General features: G+C 37.8%; 1 long non-coding RNA gene across 1 annotated transcript in view; it reads right to left on the reverse strand.

Moving 5' to 3' along the window:
• Window positions 1-5,722: 5,722 nt before the first annotated feature.
• Window positions 5,723-25,911, reverse strand: part of LOC143662638 (uncharacterized) — a 144,642-nt gene continuing 124,453 nt past the window's right edge. The window contains exons 3-4 of the long non-coding RNA XR_013165504.1: window positions 15,653-15,724; window positions 5,723-8,267 (exon numbers count right to left, since the gene is read on the reverse strand). This is a non-coding gene — a long non-coding RNA (uncharacterized LOC143662638). The remainder of the gene's footprint in view (window positions 8,268-15,652; window positions 15,725-25,911) is intronic.

A 25,911-nucleotide genomic window follows, 5' to 3' on the forward strand; every position in this document is an offset into this window, starting at 1 on the left:
CAGACTGTAGATGAGTAGAATTAGGGGGAGAAAAAGAGAAGCATTACAGGAAGAAACAGTAGTTATGAGAAGGTCCAGAAGCACCAGAGATCAAAGAAGGTTCCAGGAACTGATGGAAGGCCATGATGTTGTAAACTAATGGCATGAGATAAGGCTCAAAATCTAGGAAGGGGTCAAATCATTCAGGGCTTTGCAGACAGTATGAGAGTATTTGGAATTTACTTTAATTGCAAACAAGTTTTTTAAGCAAGACAGTCCCTGAATTAAATTCATGTCACAGGAATATTTGGTTACTATACAAAGAGAGATGTGAGAGAGACCAGCTAAAAAACAATTGTCAGTGGTCAACTGTCAGAAGAGAAGTGACACTTAGATATAGATAGGATGGATGCAGTGGAGGCTGTTTAGAGTTAAGACTGTATGGTTGAGGTGGTGATGAAGAGAGTTTTTATTGACATGAGAATGAAAAGGAGAACTGAGGAGATCTTAGAATTCCTTAATTTCATTTACATTGGATAGAATATATAGATACCAGTAGAAGAAAGAAGAATGGAAACAGAAAGACATAGGGGGAAGAGAAAAATTAGCATGTGTTGAGTAAGAGAAAGAGAAGAGAGAGGTTGAGAATTTCAAGAAAGAGATGTAAGCAAGACTTTGAATTACCATGTGAGTGTTACATACACACACACACACACACACACACACACACACACACACATTCTCTCTTTCTCTCTTCCCTCTCACACACACCCACAACCTCCCTCTCTCTCTCCTCTTTCTCTTTCACTCTCATTCTTCTCTCTGTCTCTTCCTTTTCTCTCTGTCTTTCTTTCTGTCTTTATGTTTTTCTTGCACTCACAGACAAACACACTTAGGAAGAGAGAAGAAGGTATTTCATTCAGGTTTTTTAAATGTTTTATTATGTTCTGGGTGGTTTTGATAAGTTGTATTAAAAACTGGCATTGATCAATTTTTTTTTAATGAGAAGCTGTGCTGAGACTGGACCTTTCAGGGAGCTCAGTTTCATTTTGGTTACAACTAGGACCAAGACATTAATTTGGTTTGAATTTCAAGGGAGAGAATATCATCAAGGATATTATTCAAGTTTCTTACTCAAATAACAGGGTAGACTATGGTAGCTCTTATTGAGGAAAGATTTGAGAATATTCTAAAAGTCCTCTGACTGCCTTCCACTCTGTACACTTTAACTTCCTTGTGTACTATGGTTGCCTCCCATTTTATAAAAACTGTAACTGTAATTTAAACTGTGAATTTTTTCTATACCCTCATCTCACTGTTTATCTTTTTTATTTAATCCCCAAAATTGGTTCCACTGTCCTACCTCAGACAAGTTGGAGGTTTCTCTTTAGGAATATAAGTGCTTATTTTATTTCACTTTCTCATACCCTTTACTAAAACAGCTTCTTGTTTTTTTAAGGTACAACCTTCATTTGTTATTTTCTAATCATCTACTTGGCTTCACTAAATTTCAGTGACACTTTCATATGGTATTTACAATCTTATGTCAAAATTTCAAGTTCATTCTTTAGGTAATAGGTATTCTGTGAATTGGTAGAGAAGATCACTTTTCCTTTCTGCTCCTTTTTTTCTCTCATGCCTTTCTCTTTTTTTTCTTTGAACAAAATTTACTGAGAATCTTTTATGTACTAGGCACTGTTCTAATCACTACGGTTATAAAAAAGAACAAGGCTTGTTTTCATAAATCAGTATTTTAGTCAGAAGAGAAGAGACAGAAAGAAAATAAACATGGAAAGAGGAGGTTGAGATATAAATTATTAAGATAATTAAAATGGGCAACATTATGGTGACTAGGAAGCTACTTTAGAATATCTGGAAGATGATACTTAAAATGACAATGAAATAACAGGCCACAGAGATTCCTGTGAAAGTCATGAGGGAGAACCTTTAAGTAAGGAAGACAGATATGAGAAAGGCCAGAGGCATGAAAGAGTTTGTGTTGTATAGGGAAGAAAACAAAGATCAATGTGACTGGTGCTGATGGAGGGGAGGGGAGGGCTTAGAGCTGAGCCTCAGAGCCCAAAGAGTTCTGTGGACTGGGATCAGGGATTTGAGTATTTTTCTAAATGGCATGGAACACCCTGTGAACAGTTTGAGTAAATGAGTGGCATGATCTGGTTTACACTTTTTTGGTGGGGGGTACATGGTCTGGGAATTGAACCCAAGTCTCCCGCATGAAAGGCAGGCATTCTAACCACTGAACCAACCGTGTACCCCAGTTCACACTTTTGAAAAGCCCATCTACTGGCCCTGTGGAGGATGACTTGAACACTGATGCAGGGAGAAGCAGAAAACCAATAGATAGTCATTCTGAGAGCTAAGATAAGAGATTGTTAATCCTGAAATAGTGCGATAGTGAAGAGTGAACTGAGTTGAAAATTATTTTAGAATAAGTATAGCTGAGACATGCTCAATAAAAGGATATAGTGTGTTGAGTAAAAGAAAAGAAAACAAGGATAATCCCTAAATTATTAATTTGCAAAATGGCATATATATAACTGGTGATATTTTTTATAAAAAATGAGGTAGGCTAGGTTTGGGGAAGATTTCTTCATGAAAAATTAGGAGCTGCTTATCTCTGTTTTGGCCAGATAATATTTAAGATGACTATAAGCATTCACGTAGAATTTTTAAGTATCCACTGGATATTCCAATTGTGCATTTAAAGAATTCCCGGGATACAGACAAAGTTATAACATACTTTGTATAGATGCAAAGTAAAGCCATGACAATAGACAAGGTGACCCAGGGAGAATGCATACAGATGAGACAGAGCCAAGGAAAGATCATGGGACATACCATCTTTTACAAACCTATATAAAGACTGGAGAATGAGGTAAGAGAAATCCCTAGTTAGGAGCCAATGCATGCCCACTGAGATGAAGGGACTTTCAATAGTTGACTGCTACTGGTAGATCAAATAATACAAGAACAGAAAAGTAAGCATTGGTTCATGCTCCATGGGACATGATGTTCAACATAGATTTCCTGGTATTTTATGGGAGAATTGCTCAGCATGTACTCATCTATACTATATACCTCTTTCCTTGACTCAAGTTTTCTTCCACTGGTGGTTTAATTAATCATTTTTAATTTTTTTCATCCAAAATCAGCTATAAAATACTCTTAGAGTAGTAATTATCCTCAGGGTAGTAACTCCCCTACTCAATAGCTGCTTTCCCTTAAGTGTCCCTTCATGAAACTCATTCCTTCCTTACCATGATTCCATTTGCTTTGGCATCAAAAGCAGTGGCCCAGAAACTATTGGCTTTCTCTGTCACATCAGATCTCGTTTTCACTTTTCAGTTATTCTGTTCCATTCAGTGTCCACTAATGAAAGAAAGGAAAGCACCACCTATATCCCAAACCCTGTTTCCTCCTCAGAACATGGAAGTCTCTTGTTATCCCTCCCAATTTTTCTCATTTCTTCGATTTGTATTCCTATAATTCCTATATGAACTTACAGAAATGAAGAGCACCTGCTAAGACTGCTTTAGTATAGAACAAAGTTGTCTGCTTAGGTTTCATAAGAACCAGTAGCATTTAGGATCACAAGATTTGGAGTCAGACTCAGACCTGGGTTCCAGTTCTGATGCCTGTTGTGAGCCTTGAGGTCAAATTACCATTAAGTGCTAAGAAAAGATCTTCAAGAGTGAAATAAGGCCAATGAAGACTACTTCATAGGCCACAAGCAAACATAAAAGGGGGTAATAAATGCTAACTGCTTAGCATAGTGCCTGGCACATGGTAAGTGCTTCAAAAAGTTAACTATTATCTATAAAAATGATGAGCGCAATGATGAGGTGAGGGGGATATGACTTAGATCAGAAAAGCATGAAGGAACTATGGTGGAATAACATGCACAAACAAAGGAGGACTGGAGAAGAGATATTCACATTGATTAGGGCAGAGGTTACTCAAAAAACAGATAAAGAAATTCTATTTAGTCTTATCTTCATTTCTCAGTGGATCTGGGGAAGAGGCACAGAATTGCCTCCAAACCTTCAGAGCAAAATTCCTGGTAAAACACATTCTTTCTGGAATTAAAGAACACCTATTAAATAATCAGCCCTTCTAACAGTTCTGTGCCATATTTACAGGTCAGCTGCAGCTCTCAGAATTCTCTCACAACGTGACCCATATGCAGTTTTAATTTAGCTCTCTTTCCTTTCTCCTCCTTTTTCCCTTTCACATTGTTGAAGTGCTAATAATAATAATTCAATTTAATAACATTCATCTTCACAGAGTACTCAAGCCCATCCGGTCCTCAAGGACACCTAACCCTTCCCGGGCTCACCTCTCAGCTTCTTTATCACACTTGAAGCACATCATAAACTACATCTTCCCCAGACCTTGTCATAAAGGGTGAGGCCGACATTGCAGGCATGAAGTCAGGGAAATACAACCTTGGACTGTTTTATCTCCTCTCTCCCCTGCCCTTCTCCTCCACCATGTCTTTCCTGCTTCTCTTTGACCAGTACTTTTCCTTTGCAGACAGAATGAGAAAAACTTAAACTCTCACACCCAAAGGGGCTTCCTGGAATGGAATGGTTCACTTTTCATTTGGCAACCGAAGCCCAATCTAATACGAGATATACTCAGCATTGACAGCTGCCTCAACAGTCATTAATTTGCTAATCAAAATTGCTTTTTGATGATGCAGGTCAGGATGGTGGCCTCTGGTTTTCTGGATAAAGGAATTGAATCATGAAATGTTAAATGTTGTGTACCCAGCGACAGGGCTGAAAATAAGGCAGAGGAAGGATACATTTATTTTGGAATTCAGCTCTTTGAAAATTTTGCTGCTTGATATATACAGGAAGAGAAAAGTAAAACTGAAAATAATATTTATGAACAACCCAAATAATTATAGTGAAATGTGCTTAGAGACATTCATGCACTGGATTCAAATAATTGTGCTGCATTCACTTATTTTCAGTTGCCATTCAATTTTAACGTCATATGTTTTGCCTTCTAATACATAAAAAGTTTTAAAGTTAAAAATAGTTTCAAACAATGGCTACACATTATTAAGACAAATTATAAAATAGACGTTATTTTTAAAATTCACTTTCATTTTTTGACTTCTATTTTTTGCCACATTTGGGATGAGGAAACTAAGATTCAGAAAGGTTATATCATGTAAACATGGTTAAAAACAAGGATGGGATACTATCTGATGTCTACCGAACTACTTACTCCATACATCTGAAGAAAACAAAGTTAATATCTACCACATGGAGCTACTAAGAGACAGGGCATATATATATATATAGTAAAAAACCTATGGAAAGGTAAGATAGAAAAGCTTTTAGTTTTGCAGAAACTCTTAGGAAGAGGGCACACTTAAGCTTTAATTGGTGAGTATCTTAAAGATTAACTGACAGCCAGTGACGGACTGGCCAGACTAGCCAAAAGAAAAGTGGGCTACAACAGACCATGCTACTAATCACCATATTTTGCTGAAGTCTTTGGTTTGAGCCTATGCATTTTCATAAGCTCTTTTTGACCACGGTCCAGTCTGCAAGCATTAGACTGTAGATGTTAGATCGTGTAAGACCTCGGTCACCATCTGTGGGCATACTTCTGCAGTTTTACACAGTGGCTCTCTGTCCATGAAGAAATTCACACTAGACAGCTCAGGATCACCCGTGGGTACATAAAGATGATTCATGGAGGGATTTACAAGAGGTATGACCAATTAGGTTTGGGAAAGAGCTAATGAAGCCTTCAGCTCTTTCACCACTCCAGCATTTTGTCCTCTCAATTCCCCTAAAAACTGTTTTGGGAGGATTTCTTACTTTTTGATTTCTACCCTTATATTCTATATTCACAACTTACCTGACAATGTTAGCTGAAACTTACCAGTCTCATAGAAAAGGAACTGATCACAATTTGCTTTTAAGAATATGGAACAAATATATCCATATATCTTGTCATAGGAGGCTGTGATAATGTGGCTTGGTACTCAGGTCCTGTCACCCCCTTAAGGACAGAAACACTCATTCTTCCAAGTCCTGGGAAAGTTGGGAGCTAACAATTCTCAGCTGAGTCCCCCTTTGGGAATTACTTAGACCTGAGGAGCATCACCTTGCCCAAGGCCATGCCCTTCCCAAGAACATCCCACATCCAATGACTTAATGATGTAAAATCCTGGCTCCTTTATCTTGACAAGGGAGAATTCTGAAAGACCATTCTAGGTCAAGAGTTCCCCATGGGATTACCTTATGTTTTTGTGTGTCTGCATCTGAGTTCAATTTCACCCTCTTCTCAGTTCTGTATTTTTCAACCTCCCATAACAGTGGCCCCTGGAATAGTGGAATTTAAATGTATTCAAGTATGGTTTTGCTTCTCCTGTCTGTTTGACCTGATCTAACACCCACAACTGAGGGCTTACAGAGTTTTTAATATACCAACACTGGATCATATCCTGCATAACACTGTATTAGGCCAAGAGAACTTCTTTACAATAAAAATAGTATGGCAATGAACATACAACCATGGGTGGGATCCACTGGTTCTATAATATCCCATATCACACAGAAAATGCCAATGTAATAGCCTGTTGAAGTTGCAATCAAGGAACTAACTTGGTGATAACATCTTGTGAGGGTTGAGATGACATCTTCTAGGACGCATCAAGGATCCCAATAGTTACAATCATGGGTCTAGGAACCAAGGGGTAGAGGTAAGAGAGGCTCCACTTATTCTCAGTCCCAGTGACTCACTTGGGAAGTTTGTGCTTCCCAACCCCATGATTAGGGATCTGCAGGTATAGAGCTCCTGGTTATCAGCATAGGAAAGCTTCTAACAGGGGACAAAGCACAGATACCATTACACTTAAGCTATAGCTCCTACCCCATAACTTCTGTTTCCTTGTGTCAAGAGACTTGCAGAAAAGTAGAAGGCCAGGGAATTAATTCTGATTATCAGGAGGAGACAGGATTGCTATTACCCAATGTAAGCAGGGAAGAATATGCTTGGTACCTAGGTCATCCACTTAGGTACTTCTTGGTGTACTTTTGCTCAATTTTGATGTGAATCATTTGCAGTTTTGAGACCAGCTGCAGTAATGGGGCTTGTAGTTCACTCCATTAATATTTATCTTGAAATATTCTACAGAGATGGAAGCCCACAAGAATCCTGGAGAAGCCACTCTCAGAACTAAAGATGTCACTATATCAAATAACCAGGCAGATTCAAGGTAGTAAAAGAAACCTCTCCTTTATTCCCCATTTTGTGTGATTCTAGTCCAAGATGTTCACCAAACTTCTCCATTTTTCACATGGTATGCTTGCTATTTGCATGTATCTGATTGAATTTTCAGCAGCTGCTTAGTGGGTCATTTAATTTGTCAGGTAGATGGAGGTAATGAGAATTTATCAGTCCCCAGTTCTGATTCACAGCCAATCTATCACTGTGCACTTCTATAAATATTGCTTGTATTTACTCAGAGTGCATTTCAAATTAATGGGATATGTGCACGTGCGTGTGTGTTTACATGTATGTGCATATACATATATATCTGTGTATACTGATTACATAACCAGACCAAGATTTATAACTATAATATCTATAAACTCCATTCCCCCTTTCTCTAGAATGCCAACATGAACCAACACAGTGAAGCTCTGAGTGCCTGAGTCAACATTTTCAATGGTTACTGCATTAATACTGATTCTCGGTAGGCTGGTATGGCATTTGTTCAGGACCCCTGGTGTGGGAGCTGAGTCCCACTGTTGCACAAAGAAGAAAGCATCCTATAATCTTACTGAAAGCAGAAGAGCAGCAAAATGATATTGTTTAGAAACTACTCAAAGTAATAGCCACTGTGTCAGCTGTCTTGTCAGCCTTTTTGTCAGCAGTGGAATGTTGCAGGGGAGTGAGAAAAAAAGTCTCTCTTTAAATGCAAAACAATTAAAATATCTGAGTGAGGACTGGATAGGAAGTCTCAGGAAGTAAAGCAAAAGGTTTGTTTTAAAACAAAGGAAGTGATGCAAGAAATGAAGCAGGCAATACTCAAGATACTTCTAGATTCTGTGTGGTAGTCAGAGAACTTTTCCTGAATGTCTGAACTGGGTGACCCAGGGAACAGTCAATGGTAAAATATTTTCTCAAACCAACTCTTCAATCCAAATTCTATTAGGGATGTGTGAAGAAACAAAGTATTTCTATTCAAGATGACTCCTTACACTCACTCTTCGGCAGTCCTCTTCTATTCCATACATCTATCAATGGCAATGAATTAACAGAAAGAGAGAATCCATGAGTATAAAAGCATAAAGCTATTTGGCAAGTGTTGCTGAAGGTCTGCTGGTTCAGACAGAAAAAAAGCTATAGTATCTAGGAGTTCAGTAATTCTGAAATAAAAGGGATTACAACTGTTACTCTCAAGATAGGGCTTTGACTCATTCTTAATGCTGGAAGCTTGGTTTGGTAGTTTCTTTCTCACAACAGAGATTAAGGAAATTTCCAAACTGCTTCATAGCAATATGCTTTTACTGGTAGCTATATGACTAGAGGTAGGAGGAAAAAGGAACAGCTTCACAACACTAAATTCAATTGGACTAACCTTTGACTGCGATATAACCAAAACCCTTGCAGAGAAAAACCACTGAAATGTCTGTAAAATACCTAATTATGGACTAGGAACCTAAGGCAATAAGCCATCCAAATAACCACAAACTTCTTTTCAGGGAAATATTATATAATTCAAGACAGACTTTAAACAAAGAAACAAAAAGTCAGAATCAAAATTAAACCACAAATCAAGACCTAAAACACACCAATAATTCAAACAGCAAGAATGCCACCCAACACAATCAACATTAGAAAAACATTCATTCCAGATTAAATACATGTTATAATTTAACAAATACTTATGTTAAAAATGCTAAAGAGCTGTTTCTCGGCCGGCCCGCCGCGCGGCGCCCACGCCCCGCAGCAGCCGACCCGCCCGCCCTCCTTCTCCCCTCTCTTTCTCCGCCGGCCCGCCGCGCGGCGCCCACGCCCCGCAGCAGCCGACCCGCCCGCCCTCCTTCTCCCCCCTCCTCCCCCTCCTGTTCCAGCCGCTCTCCAACCACCACGGTGCCCTCTTCCCCCGCCTTCACCGGCTCCTCCACCACCAGCCTCTACAGCCTTGCCGCCCTCACCTTTCCTCCTCCAGAACAGCTACTGGGGGAGTGGAAATAATACAGAGCAGCTCCCGGAGCCACGAGGGAGATCAAAGGGACGGCGTACCCCATCCTGGAACGGCTGACTATCTGGGAGAAACAGCTCCGGTGAGATCACCAAGGGGCACGGGCTTTCCTGGGTGGGACGGCAAGCGACCGGAGTCCCTCCCTTCCACCTTCCCAGGCCAGCTGGTAGAATTGGACAGGCGGTCCCCTTAGGCCACGGCAGCTGGTGCCCCCACCACACGAGGCCCCCCGGAACAACTGAGGTAGTTGGGTCGGAAATCCCCAGACTGCGGAGAACAGTGACCGGGGGATCCCTTCCAAACACGTGACTCCCCCGTCGGCTGGGAATAGTGCATTCTCCCGGGCTGCGACAGCTGGCGCCCTCCCGACACGCTTGGTGCCCCGGGCCGACTAGCTAATTCGGCCGGACGCTCTCCCATGCTGCGGTGGCCGGCGACCCTCCCCGCATTCGGAACCCCAGGCCGGCTGGCATTCTTCCAAGACGCTTCGGCTGCCGAACCTCCCCTACGGCGAGAATTTTCCAGAGTGAAAGGACCCACAGCAACTTTCACTGGTGGAACCCGTAGACAAACGTGTGCCACGAGCGCCACCTACTGGGCAGGATAAGAAAAACAGAACCCAGAGATTGCACAGAAAAATCTTTCAACCTGTGGGGTCGAACACCCAGGGAAATCTGACTAAATGCCCAGACGCCAGCAGAAGATAACGGATCACGCTCAGAAAATTGAACATATGGCCCAGTCAAACGAAGAAACCAATAGTTCAAATGAGATACAGGAGCTGAAACAACTAATGCTGAATATACGAACAGAAATGGAAAACCTCTTCAAAAACGAAATCGATAAATTGAGGGAGGACATGAAGAAGACATGGGCTGAACATAAAGAAGAAATAGAAAAACTGAAAAAACAAATCACAGAACTTATGGAAGTGAAAGATAAAGTAGAAAAGATGGAAAAAACAATGGATACCTACAACGACAGATTTAAAGAAACAGAAGATAGAATTAGTGATTTGGAGGATGAAACATCTGAATTCCAAAAAGAAACAGAAACTATCCGGAAAAGAATGGAAAAATTTGAACAAGTTATCAGAGAACTCAAGGACAATGTGAACCGTACAAATATACGTGTAGTGGGTATCCCAGAAGGAGAAGAGAAGGGAAAAGGAGGAGAAAAACTAATGGAAGAAATTATCACTGAAAATTTCCCAACTCTTATGAAAGACCTAAAATTACAGATCCAAGAAGGTCAGCGCACCCCAAAGAGATTAGACACAAATAGGCGTTCCCCAAGACACTTACTAGTTAGAATGTCAGAGGTCAAAGAGAAAGAGAGGATCTTGAAAGCAGCGAGAGAAAAACAATCCGTCACATACAAGGGAAACCCAATAAGACTATGTGTAGATTTCTCAGCAGAAACCATGGAAGCTAGAAGACAGTGGGATGATATATTTAAGTTACTAAAAGAGAAAAACTGCCAGCCAAGACTCCTATATCCAGCAAAATTGTCCTTCAAAAATGAGGGAGAAATTAAAACATTCTCAGACAAAAAGTCACTAAGAGAATTTGTGACCAAGAGACCAGCTCTGCAAGAAATACTAAAGGAAGCACTAGAGTCAGATACAAAAAGACAGAAGAGAGAGACATGGAGAAAAGTGTAGAAAGAAGGAAAGTCAGATATGATATATATAATACAAAAGGCAAAATGGTAGAGGAAAATATTATCCAAACAGTAATAACTCTAAATGTCAATGGACTGAATTCCCCAATTAAAAGACATAGACTGGCAGAATGGATTAAAAAACAGGATCCTTCTATATGCTGTCTACAGGAAACACATCTTAGACCCAAAGATAAATATAGGTTGAAAGTGAAAGGTTGGGAAAAGATATTTCATGCAAATAACAACCAGAAAAAAGCAGGAGTGGCTATACTAATATCCAACAAGTTAGACTTCAAATGTAAAACAGTTAAAAGAGACAAAGAAGGACACTATATACTATTAAAAGGAACAATTAAGCAAGAAGACATAACAATCATAAATATTTACGCACCGACCAGAATGCCCTAAAATACGTGAGGAATACACTGCAAACACTGAAAAGGGAAATAGACACAAATACCATAATAGTTGGAGACTTCAATTCACCACTCTCATCAATGGACAGAACATCTACACAGAGCATCAATAAAGAAATAGAGAACCTGAATATTACTATAAATGAGCTTGACTTAACAGACATTTATAGGACATTACATCCCACAACAGCAGGATACACCTTTTTTTCAAGTGCTCATGGATCATTCTCAAAGATAGACCATATGCTGGGTCACAAAGCAAGTCTTAACAAATTTAAAAATATTGAAATCATACACAACACTTTCTCGGATCATAAAGGAATGAAGTTGGAAATCAATAATAGGCGGAGGGCCAGAAAATTCATAAATACATGGAGGCTCAACAACACACTCTTAAACAACAAGTGGGTCAAAGAAGAAATTGCAAGAGAAATTAGTAAATACCTAGAGGCAAATGAAAATGAAGACACAACATATCAAAACTTATGGGACGCAGCAAAGGCAGTGCTAAGAGGGAAATTTATTGCCCTAAATGCCTTTATCAGAAAAGAAGAAAAGGCAAAAATGCAGGAATTAACTGTCCACTTGGAAGAACTGGAGAAACAACAGCAAACTAATCCCAAAGCAAGCAAAAGGAAAGAAATAACAAAGATTAGAGCAGAAATAAATGAAATTGAAAACATGAAAACAATAGAGAAAATCAATAAGACCAGAAGTTGGTTCTATGAGAAAATCAACAAGATTGATGGGCCCTTAGCAAGACTGACAAAAAGAAGAAGAGAGAGGATGCAAATAAATAAGATTAGAAATGAAAGAGGAGACATAACTACTGACCTCACAGAAATAAAGGAGGTAATAACAGGATACTATGAACAACTTTACGCTAATAAATACAACAATTTAGAAGAAATGGACAGGTTCCTGGAAAGACATGAACAACCAACTTTGACTCAAGAAGAAATAGACGACCTCAACAAACCAATCACAAGTAAAGAGATTGAATTAGTTATTCAAAAGCTCCCTAAAAAGAAAAGTCCAGGACCAGAAGGCTTCACATGTGAATTCTATCAAACATTCCAGAAAGAATTAGTACCTACTCTCTTCAAACTGTTCAACATAATCGAAGTGGAGGGAAAACTACCTAATTCATTCTATGAAGCCAAAATCACCCTCATACCAAAACCAGGCAAAGATAATACAAAAAAAGAAAACTACAGACCAATCTCTCTAATGAATACAGATGCAAAAATTCTCAATAAAATTCTAGCAAATCGTATCCAACAACACATTAAAAGAATTATACATCATGACCAAGTAGGATTCATCCCAGGTATGCAAGGATGGTTCAACATAAGAAAATCAATTAATGTAATACACCATATCAACAAATCAAAGCAGAAAAATCACATGATCATCTCAATTGATGCAGAGAAGGCATTTGACAAGATTCAACATCCTTTCCTGCTGAAAACACTTCAAAAGATAGGAATACAAGGGAACTTCCTTAAGATGATAGAGGGAATATATGAAAAACCCACAGCTAATATCATCCTCAATGGGGAAAAATTGAAAACTTTCCCCCTAAGATCAGGAACAAGACAAGGATGTCCACTATCACCACTATTATTCAACATTGTGTTGGAAGTTCTAGCCAGAGCAATTAGGCAAGAAAAAGATATACAAGGCATCAAAATTGGAAAGGAAGAAGTAAAACTATCACTGTTTGCAGACGATATGATACTATATGTAGAAAACCCAGAAAAATCCACAACAAAATTACTAGAGCTAATAAATGAGTACAGCAAAGTAGCAGGCGACAAGATCAACATTCAAAAATCTGTAGCTTTTCTATACACTAGTAATGAACAAGCTGAGGCGGAAATCAAGAAACGAATCCCATTTACAATCGCAACTAAAAGAATAAAATACCTAGGAATAAATTTAACCAAAGAGACAAAAAACCTATATAAAGAAAACTACAAAAAACTGTTAAAAGAAATCACAGAAGACCTAAATAGATGGAAGTGCATACCTTGTTCATGGATTGGAAGACTAAATATAGTCAAGATGTCAATCCTACCTAAATTGATTTACAGATTCAATGCAATACCAATCAAAATCCCAACAACTTATTTTTCAGAAATAGAAAAACCAATAAGCAAATTTATCTGGAAGGGCAGGGTGCCCCGAATTGCTAAAAACATCTTGAGGAAAAAAAACGAAGCTGGAGGTCTCGCGCTGCCTGACTTTAAGGCATATTATGAAGCCACAGTGGTCAAAACAGCATGGTATTGGCATAAAGATAGATATATCGACCAATGGAATCGAATAGAGTGCTCAGATATAGACCCTCTCATCTATGGACATTTGATCTTTGATAAGGCAGTCAAGCCAACTCACCTGGGACAGAACAGTCTCTTCAATAAATGGTGCCTAGAGAACTGGATATCCATATGCAAAAGAATGAAAGAAGACCCATCTCTCACACCCTATACAAAAGTTAACTCAAAATGGATCAAAGATCTAAACATTAGGTCTAAGACCATAAAACAGTTAGAGGAAAATGTTGGGAGATATCTTATGGATCTTACAACTGGAGGTGGTTTTATGGACCTTAAACCTAAAGCAAGAACACTGAAGAAGGAAATAAATAAATGGGAGCTCCTCAAAATTAAACACCTTTGTGCATCAAAGAACTTCATCAAGAAAGTAGAAAGACAGCCTACACAATGGGAGACAACATTTGGAAACGACATATCAGATAAAGGTCTAGTATCCAGAATTTATAAAGAGATTGTTCAACTCAACAACAAAAAAACAGCCAACCCAATTACAAAATGGGAAAAAGACTTAAACAGACACCTACCAGAAGAAGAAATACGGATGGCCAAGAGGCACATGAAGAGATGCTCAATGTCCCTGGCCATTAGAGAAATGCAAATCAAAACCACAATGAGATATCATCTCACACCCACCAGAATGGCCATTATCAACAAAACAGAAAATGACAAGTGCTGGAGAGGATGTGGAGAAAGGGGCACACTTATCCACTGTTGGTGGGAATGTCAAAGGGTGCAAACACTGTGGAAGGCAGTTTGGCGGTTCCTCAAAAAGCTGAATATAGAATTGCCATACGACCCAGCAATATCATTGCTAGGTATCTACTCAAAGGATTTAAGGGCAAAGACACAAACGGACATTTGCACACCAATGTTTATAGCAGCGTTATTTACAATTGCAAAGAGATGGAAACAGCCAAAATCTCCATCAACAGAAGAGTGGCTAAACAAACTGTGGTATATACATACGATGGAATATTATGCAGCTTTAAGACAAGATAAACTTATGAACCATGTAATAACATGGATGGACCTAGAGAATATTATGCTGAGTGAATCCAGCCAAAAACAAAAGGACAAATACTGTATGGTCCCACTGATGTGAACGGACATTCGAGAATAAACTTGAAATATGTCATTGGTAACAGAGTTCAGCAGGAGTTAGAAACAGGGTAAGACAATGGGTAATTGAAGCTGAAGGGATACAGACTGTGCAACAGGACTAGATACAAAAACTCAAAAATGGACAGCACAATAGTACCTAATTGTAAAGTAATCATGTTAAAATACTGAATGAAGCTGCATCTGAGCTATAGGGGTTTTTTTTGTTTTCGTTTGCTTGTTGGTTTGTTTGTTGTTGTTGTTTTTTACTATTATTACTACTTTTATTTCTTTTCTTTATATGAACATTTTATATCTTTTTCTGTTGTGTTGCTAGTTCCTCTAAACCGATGCAAATGTACTAAGAAACAATGATCATGCATCTATGTGATGATGTTAAGAATTACTGAGTGCATATGTAGAATGGTATGATTTCTAAATGTTGTGTTAATTTCTTTTTTTTTTCTTTCCATTAATAAAAAAATAAAAAAAATAAAAAAAATAAAAAAAAATGCTAAAGATATTCAAAGAAATGATCAAAGTATACTATTCATTTTTTTTAAGAGTGTGAAACAAAACACAGAAATAAATAAGATTAGAGATATGGGAGAAAGAATCAGTTAGAAAGCTTGGAAATGAAACATATGAGCATTGATAAAAATGTAACTTATGTGACAAATATAGACTAGACACAGTAGAAGTGAAAGTTAGTGATTTTGAAAAATACTGCTGAGGACAACATTGATCATGCAGCATAGAGAGATAAAGATATATGAATTAAACGAAAGAAGAGTTAAGAAATACAGAGGATAGGTTGATATTTCATTCAGATTTCAAATAACAGTTCAAAAAAAAAAGCAGAGTAGAGAGAAGAGTAAAGAGGTAATACTTACCGAGATAATAAGTAATATTTTTTCCAAATAGAAATTAATAGTCTTCAGGTGGAAAATTCACTCAGGATCAACCTGGATAAACAAATTCACTCGATTTTTTTATACAAAATTACAAATTCATTATATTTTCATGTAAGTAAAAAATACAAATTTACTTACATTTTCATGTAAGTAAAAAAATACAAATATTTTCATGTAAGTAAAAAATATTCAAAATAAGTTTACTCCTTAAATGTTATCATAAATAAAAGACAGATTAGTTATAAGGAAATGGCAAAAAATTCCTTCCCTTTCTCAATGTATAGCCTAAAAAATGGTGGACTAGTTTCAGAGTGCTACTGGGAGAAAACGCAATCTAAATTCTTGCATACAACTTATCTATTATTCCAGAATGAGAGCAAAATGGCCTCTAAGACAATCTGTCATCAATATACCACCACAAAAAGAACTACTCAATGGTACAGCCATCCTGAAAAACCATTTAATAGCTTCTTTGAAGTCAAGCATATACTTACCACATGACCTAGCTATCAACTCCAGAGAATTTATTCTAGAGAGGTGAAAACATGTTTAAACAAAAACTGCATGAATCTTTATAGCAGTATTATTCATAATCAACAAAAACTGGAAACAACTCAAATGCCCTTTAATAGGTGAATGGATAAGTAAATTGTGTTATCACTATAAAAGAAGTATTGATATATGCAACAGCTTGGATGCATCTCAAAGGCATCATGCTGAGTGTAATAAGCCCGTTTCAAAAGGTCACATGCTGTATAATTCCATTTATTTGACATTCTCAAATAGAAGAGACTACAGTGACAGAGAATAAAACAATGGCTACTAGGGTTTACAAGTTTGAGGAAAATGTGACTATATACAGATACATGTGGGTATTTTATTGAATGACATAACTGGTCTTATTCTGATTGTGGTGGTGGTGACATTAATCTGTTCATTGTTAAAATTCATAGAAGTGAACACCAAAAATAAAAGTCAAATTTATAGTATGTTCATTTGAAGAATAAAATTTTAAAAACAGCAAACTTATCTTGATACATAGATGTACATTATGTGTACATATGCCATATGCTTACATATATGAATATGTATGGGTGTGTATACATAATTGTATCTGCAAGCAATAGTCAAAGTACATGCTCAGAACTTTTGAAAATATTGACAAAGTATCCAGTCACAAAAACTGTTCAAAAATTTTCAAGGAATCAATACATACAAATTACATCCCCTGTGCAAAAGGCAATTTAATAATAAATCAACAAAAATGCACTTTGGACAGAACATTTATTCAGATGCTTCAAAATAAACTTCTACATAATTTATGGGATAAAAAGGAAATTATAATGAAAATTACAAAACACTTAGAACTCAATGAAAACATAAGTTCAACATATCATAGAAAACAAGAGTGTGTGTAAATAAATCATTTAAGCATTAAACTCTAAAAATTTGTTAAGAATGTTGAGCAAGCAAACCTAAGTAGGCTAGCTAGAAGGAAAAACTGAAAGAGAAATCTAGACAATTTCAACAAACAACAAAGTTCATATTAAAAAAATAGATAAAACTTTAGGAAAACTGAGTGTGGGAAAAAAGGCAAAAACATACAAATAAATAATACTGTCAGAAATAATTGGGACATAATTATATAGAAAGTTGAAAGCTTTTTAATATTAAGTGAATATTACAAAAACATCTGTACCTGAATTTGAAAACATAGAGGCACTGAATAATTTTCTGAAAAAATGAATAAGCAAAACTGACTCAAGAAGTAACAGAATCTTAATAAATAAATAACAATTATTGAAATTAAGTGTAGCAATGTTTTCCTCCCCAAATACTCTAAAATATTCTTTTTGGGTGAAGCATATTTGACAAGATATTATGAGTTGATAAATTCCGTGTTTCAGGACTCAAGTGTAGTTGATTTTCAATATTTGTAACTGTTAATTTCCACAAAGTTGCCACAAATAGTCAATTAGGCAATACTGAACTATTGCTCCTAAGGGAAAACATGGTTAGGTTGCTGTGAGACTGTCCACAACATTATCATCAATTAATTAATACATCTGTTATGTTAAATTGTTGACTCGCTAACATTGAACTCATGGCCAATTTCAATGTAACTAATATCTGGACAAAGCTTATCTAACACACACATTTTCTCTGGAAGGTACATCACAGCCTTCTTGCACTTAGGAACACCAGATAGCAGTTCAGACTTGTCCTATCCTTGGGGGCCATTTTTAAATAGCAAAATCACCAAAGAAAAAGAAAAAGCACAAAACTGTGAAAAACTTGATACTAAACAACGAGAGAAACGGCCACAGCTTGCAATATAAAAGTCGAAATAAGAAGGCAGAGTGTCACCTTGTTCAGGCTTGACTAGAAACACACGTTATGAAACTCAAATTTTTTGCCACTCTGCATGGCTGTAAATAACCCAGAAAGCACTGTGTACACAAATAAATTTTAGAGAGTAAGAGAACTCTCAAATATAGAACCCTGAAATAATGAGAATCAACTGTATTTATTATGTTACTCTCTGAACTTTTCTGTTTGAAATATGTCAAAACAAAGTTAAAAATAAAGAGAGGACACTGTGATTGGAACAGAAGACATGCATGCAGTTTCTGTCTCTGCTCTTGCTCCTAGCATGATGTAAGGCATTTAACACCTCTAAGCCCAATTTTATCTTTCACTGTGAGGGGTATGTAAGTTAATATACATGAATGTGCCTAGCACAGATAAAGTACAAGTTCAGTCAGCACTTCTGAATATCATTCTAAACACCTCAACTCAAGGGACTTAAAATCTAGTAACAATGCTTGATATAAGACACCTGCAAAGATAACCAATAACGTACCAAATAAGGTTCTGTTTTTGATTTGAAGAAATAAACAGCTGAAAGCTATATGCAGAACATGAATGAGGCCAGATGGAAATAATTCATTGTTCCTGGAACATGAGCAAATAATAAAATGTGAAACTCAAATTTCAAGATTTTTGATTGTACAAGCATGGAGAGAAATGTAATAATTTTGAATGAGAGTTAAAGCATGCGCCCCAGTTAGACTGAACATGGAAGTGGGATGCTTACTTTCTCACACCACACTCTAAAAGGCAGCTGCAACATGCTTGGATTGGAAAGACCAAGACGCCAAAAAGCATAAAGGGCTTTTCTTGTGAGGACCCAGAGAAAGAACTGGGAACTCTTCACATGAAGAAAGAAAGCCCAAGACAAACATGATTGGATGGCTTCAAATGTGTGAAGACAAAAAAGATAGTTGGCCAGAACCTGTGTGGTAGCATTACAAGGTGTTAGGGGTTGAATTGTGCTCCCCAAAAAGACATGGTCAAGTTCTAAACCCCAGTTCTGTTAATGCGATCTTTTTCAAAAAAGAGCCTTTGAATATTTATTAGTTAACATGAGGTCAAACTGGACAAAGGTCCCTATTTCAATATGACTGGTGTCCTTTGAGAAGGGAGGAATTTGACACAGATCGACAGAGAGAGGGGAAATGCCATGCCACAACTGAGGCAGAGAACACCATGGATTGCTGGCCAGCCGGGAGGCAGGCAAGGGACAGATTCTTCCCCATACATCTCAGAGTGAAAACGACCCTGCTGACACCTCGATTTTGGACTTCTGGCCTCCAAAACTGTGAGACAATAAATTTCTGTGACTTTAAGTCACCTTGTTTGTGGTTCTTTGTTATGGCAGCCTTGGGAAACTAAGACGCAAGGAGAATGAATTTGTATCACTTTAAGATCTAATCACTGCTTTCTAAAACAAAAGTGGTGACCCCCGCCCTGCAGTGCATTTCCTCAGCCTGAGCCCTTCACATTCACCCAGATAACTTCCTGTGGAACTGGGTTTGAGACCAAATGAACCTCAGGGTCCCATCCTAGTCTGACCAGTTGTGGTTTGAGTGGAGTAGCTGTACCTACGGTCTATTCCCTTTGTTGGTCAGAGAACTTTGAGAATGATGAAAATCATGCTTCCACTTCCAGAATATCCTATGTCATGGCCACACATGACTTAAGCTTTATGAAGCATTCTATGAATTCTATGGTCACAGGAAAGAAAACTTGTGAATGTGGCTCATATCCCTTCATCATTAACTGGAAATAAATTGATATCTTTGATCCTCTGATGATTGATTCCAAATGTCATCCTCTATGAAGACAGGTGCAAAATGATGTTGAATATCTTAGTGATACAGACTTTTAGAAAACAATATAGGGTTAATGGCTTATGAGATGTACTAAAGGGAACCCTGAGGCAGGGGTCATGCAGCAGTTTTCTTTGAGGACTCTACAGTAGTAACAGAATGGAGACAGGCTTTTCTAGAAGTGGCACATGTAATATAACAATTCTATTTCAACTCCAATTCCATCACAACTATGATCATTACTCACCATTAATCACAATTATTATATTATTAATCATATGATCAACTCTGTCAGATAGATTATGTTTTACAATTTACATTTGACAAATGAGAAATTTTAGAAACAGAAAGATTAAGTAACTTGCCTAAAGTCACACAGCAAGAATGAGGCAACAGAGCCAAGATTGAATCCTGATGATTCAATCTCACTGCCCACATCAATCCTTCTTTAAGCCACCAAGGCATTCATTGGGTGAATTCACTCATTTGGAAATTGTGTACCATTTATCTTGTAGTCACATAGCTTGGAATTTTCATTCAGAGATATGACTCTATGCTGTATTCATCAATTGTCTGGCTTGATGCCCAAAAGTGCAGAAGACAATAGAAAGCGATCACAAGCAATATTTTGTTGGAGCAAATTCTGTGCCTTTTCTTTCTAGTGTCAGTAGATTTACCTTGCTAGTTATGTTTTATTCTAGGAAATACAGGATATGGGATAATATAATAAAGTTTTAATCTGGGATCAAAACAGTTTGCATGGCAAACCAGTGGTATGGCAGGCATTGGCTCCAAAGAATCGTAGGACAAAAGAAATGGGTGATGGAGATTACATAATCTTCAAAGCAACTAAACAAGTGTTAGCAATCTGAGGACTGTCACTGTGGACTGGACACAGCAGTGCATCTGGAAACTGAAGGCCCTGAGTTCAGTGGCCCTTAAGGTTTGCTCTGATTCTGCCTTTGTGTGCTCAGTAAATTAGCAGAATCCTTTCTTCAGGGTCCACATCTGGTGTCCATTTTAATTGTGAACACCAGCTGAGTCTAAGGGACTTACTTCAGGACCCCTAGAGAATGTCTTACCAAGAAATTCAAACATCCTCCCTCTGAGGCTCCTGGACACTTAAAGCATATGTTCACTGAGGTTAACTTTTTCTTGAAACTCTGGTTCCAACTCTAATATCGGACACAATGATTGCTGCTTCAAAGAGCTTCCACTGCCAGCCCTTTACTGAGTCAGCATCCCAGACCTCCATCCTGTCCCAACATTTCATAGCACCACCTTATTTAGTGAGCTAATAAATAAAAGGCCACACCCTCCTGAATCCAAATAGCATTATTTAGCAGCTTTTTTGGGGATGGCTCAAGTGGAGATTCTAAGTGTTTTATTTATCAAGATTATCCCTCGTACGAGGTGTACTAGCTTCCTAGGGCTGCCAGGACAAATTACTACAAACTCCTCACTTCAATCAACAGAAATTTATTCTTTCTTATCACCAGAAGGCCAGAAGGCCAAAAATCAAGGTGCTGGCAGGGTCACACTCTCTCCAAAGGCTCTAAAAGGGAGTCCTCTTTCACCTCTTCCAGCTTCTGGTGGCTGTCAGCACTCTCCAATCCCTGCACCTGTTGTAACATCACCTCCTCCTTTTCTCTTCTCTCCCTTCAAAGAACACTTGTCATTGGATCTTTGACCTGCCTGGATAATCCAGGATAATCCTGGATAATCTCAGTTTGAGATCCTCACCTTCATTACATAGGCAAAGAGCCTTTTTTTCTAAATAAGGTCTTATTCACAGATTCTGAGAATTTTGGGGGGGGACTCCATCATTCAACCTACTACACTAGGAAAAGATGGGGAAAAAAATGGAGAAGAAATGAATGTTCGTCCTCCACATTTGAAAAACTTTTATGTCGCTTAATGACTTAGGCCCAGACATAGAGCAGGTGGCCAGAACATGCCTCTCTCCCTCACCCATCAGCCTTGGCTCTAAAAGAGAACCAGCCTTTAGAGGTACCATTGCAAGAGCAGCATAGGACAATTTTTTACTTCTTTGCAGGCTTCAATCACCCCTCAGATGAACGAGTCAAGGTGTTAATTGAACTCTGTATTAAAAGTTTTCTTCTAAGAATACTTTTTATAAGTGCTTGCTTTTCTGGTTTAAGGCCATAGGGTCCTTGTCTGCCTACCCTCTACTCATCTGAAATAATTCCTTTCCTTATTCCTCACCTGTTCTTAGTATTTATGTCCAGTTATCATATACCCATCCTCTGTCATCATGTCTCCAGGTAGGATGTATGAAGTTCTTTTTAATAATCTTTCTCTGTAGGTCATATCTTCTAATCCTTTTATCATTTTTGGATTCTCTCCAATTTATCAATGTCTCCTTCTAAAACAAGCAGCTGAAATGCTATAAGAAGAGTTGTGTACCTTGTTTTTAAGCAAAGAGATAACGGACATTCACAACGAAGTCAGAGGATTTTTAGAAACATATTCTGGAATTAAATCATATGGATTAAGTCAGCCTTTCCAGCGCTTTATGCACTCCTCTGCTGCTTCAGCAACTGCATTAATTTCTTTCAACCGCCAGGGGAAAACAGATGGTTCTGGGTGGATTAGTTACACTTAAAAATAGTAGTAGCTTCCATTTTCCTATACCCACCATGTGAAAACACATGTTCTTTGCATGTATTTGTAACCTCATAAATAATTCTGTACTCTCCAGTTGTGTAGATAAGAAAACATGAGTTGTAAGAAGTTAGGAACCTTGTTTAGGTTGATAAAACTGTTGTGTTATGATGCCGGGATTTGATCCCAGATTTGACTGCAGGGTCTGTGGCAGCACGCCTCAGTCAAACAGTAGATATGGTTTTAAATCCTTAGAAACAGTAAGGATGTTACTTCATTTAAAGGATTGTTCACTAAATATTCAGTTTACTGACTATATTCAGCTATTTTATTTTCTCCAAAATGATTTGCTAGTTTTCTAAACCCTTTCTAAAGGGTTATACCAGTGCCTTAAGGGTACCATTCAGGAAGGCAATTCCTCTGTGTCAATAAGAGATTCTCCTCGATATAACTGTTGCCGTTTTTGAATCTCTTACACAGGTCTAAGATCTACTTACAAATTGGGTTTCAATCGAGTCAATTAATATAACTCAACCAACTATTGTACCAAGTCATGTTCTAGGTTCTGCAAGTTTTACAAGGGAAAAATAAGAAAATATGACTTCTGTTAAGGGATTCAGTCTTACAGAAGATGAATCTCAGCCTCAGGAAAACATGAAAGAGAAATACTCAACTTGATCTGTGATCCATAGCTATTCTTTTGGCATAGACTAGTGGTTGGTAAACCTGACTACTCAGAATTACCTGGGGAGGTTTTGAAACCGGCTTCCAGAAGCCCACCCCAGACAAACTGGATCAGATTCTTTGTGACTGGAGTTGGGAATCAGTAGTTTAAAAAAAAAAGTTTTAGATTACTATTAGCAATCAGATTTGTAACTACAGACCACAGGCAGATGATAGTTTCAAAGAAGGGACACTAATATGATAATAAGAATAATATTCACTTCTATTTAGTGTCTTTCAGTTTTCAAAGTAATTTTCTATGGATTATTTCATTTGATCTTTGCAATAAACCAAAAGAATATACTGCCATAGTCAAGTTGCATATGATGAAACTAAAGCGTATATTAGTAAGTCATTATTCAGTCCCTACTCTAAGCCACACAGGTATTGAGCGGTGAAATTGGGGTGGAAGCCAGCCTTCCAGATACCTAGGTCTAGTCTTTTTTCCTGCACTAAGCTGGGTATTTTTTGTGGAGGAAAGGTGTAATCTAATGAAGAAGAATCCTAACTGAGAGGGCATAAAGAAAATTGGATTGGGCTCCAGTCCTACTTCTTATTTTCTATGTGATCTTTAACAAATCATCTATCTTTTCAGGCTTTATACTGCTTAGTAATTAGGTCCTAATTACTGCTTTATACTGCTTAGTAATTAGGTCCTAAAATCACACTGCTTCTACCACATGATAGCTGAGGAACTTGGGCAAATGACTTAATCTCTCTGTTCCGTGTTTTTTCACTTGGGGTTATGATGAAGATTAAATGTGTGAATACATGGAAAGCCTAGGAACAATTTCTATAAATCAGTGACTGCCCAGTAAGTGTTAGCTTAGGAAATTAATCAGTTAATTGCAAAGTTTTTATTAGGCATTACATTTATCTAACATTCTTAAAAGTGAAACTTAGACCATTAAAGCACATATGATGAATAGTTTATCAACCAAATGGATTTCTGATGATAATCATTATTACCCTATTTTTAGGGGAAATATATTTAATGATACTTAGTATTTGGTGGGTATGAGGTATGGCAGACACTATGTTAAATGTCTAATATAAATTATTTCCTTTATCCCTCAACACAGCCCTGTGACCTCTGCACATTTCTTCATCCTCATTTACAGATTAGGAAACTGAAGCTTAGGGACACTAAGTAAATTGTCCAAAATGACAGCGCTACTAAGTTGGGCAGCTGGGATTAGTTTACAAGCCTCAGGTCTCTAGACACTGCACTTTAAACCATTACTCTCTTACTGCTTCTGTATGTGCAGTACCAGCAAAATTTCCAAATGCATGAATTTTATCCTTCATACTTTCCCCAAGTTCCTCTAATCATCTGTTCTCACTCTCTCTCCAATGCCCCCCTCCACTCACACCCACCTCCAAGTCTTTAATATTGTTTTAGTTGCACATATTCTATCATATCAACCCCTTTCTCAGACGTTTCCTTACTAGAATTGATCCATATTCCAAAAGTCACTTCCCCCTTCACAATGAAATTGTCATTTTCTGTTCTCAGACAGGTAATGGACGTAGAGAAATCTGATTATGTAATTCACAGTAAGGAATGCTTCACAGTAAGAAAGATAATCTTTACATTTCTGGGGTAATTTATTTTCTCAAAAGCACTGGTTAGCTGAACTACATCTTTACTTAGTGGAATTTCAGACTATGAAAAGATGAAATAGAGGATTTGGCCTGGACTAGAGAGATATTGGGAGGTAAAGTAGCCCTACATAGCCCTTGCCAGATCCTATGGGTACAGATTTAAAAGGCACAGTTATATATTTTTTTACTTATTTCAAGTGTGTCAAATTTGCACATTTGAAAGTGAAAGTGAATATGCCCAAGTAAGACCAGCATGTGAAGGACAAAGAGGCTCCTTCATAATTTTATTAAGAAGCCACAATGTGGATATTGCATGCCCTTTTTTTCTGAATAGCTTGCCTAACTAACCCTTCCTTTTTTATTGAATCCAAGAAGGAGGAATTGTCCTTCAGTTGACTGTAAACTACCTGTGCATCGAAGTCACCTGTCTCTTCCTAAAGCCCAAGCTAACATATTCTATAGCATGATATTTACAGACTAAAGAAGGATGACATTTCCAGGATAAAGACAGCTGTCCAGAAACTCACTGCAGTTACAAGGGACTGGTTTCCAGTTGTCCCATCACCTGTTTCACTGCACAAAACATTTCTTCTTTTTTGGAGAAATCTACAGATTCACTTTAAAGTGCCACAAACACATAGTAATCTGGGAAGGAAACCTAATGAGAGGGGGAGAGGCTCTCCTACTTAACACAACCTCAAGTGACATCAGAGGAGGAGGGCAATACAGATGCCTGGGCCCCACTCTGCGCACTGGCTGTCTTCTGCCAGAAATGCCTCTGAGACTCTCCTCTGTAAATGCCTCTGAGACTCTCCTCTGCCAGAAATGCCTCTGAGACTCTCCTCCCACCTGCTGTGGGAGATTTAACGACGGCTCTGACCTCAAGAAATTGGTATCCAGAAGTGAACACATGTAAAGGTGACCAACAATCCAAGAGTTAAATGATGAAAGATAATAATAAACTAGATATCAAGAGGGAGAATATAATATCAAATACAGATGGAAATGATAGCAATACTAATACTGTCTTGATTGCTCTCTATACCAATCAATGTCGGCATGTGTCTGTGTATATACTTAATTACAACAGAAATTGTTCCCATAAACATCTGA

This window comes from Tamandua tetradactyla, chromosome 18 (genome assembly GCF_023851605.1).
Source record: "Tamandua tetradactyla isolate mTamTet1 chromosome 18, mTamTet1.pri, whole genome shotgun sequence".
NCBI lineage: Eukaryota > Metazoa > Chordata > Mammalia > Pilosa > Myrmecophagidae > Tamandua > Tamandua tetradactyla.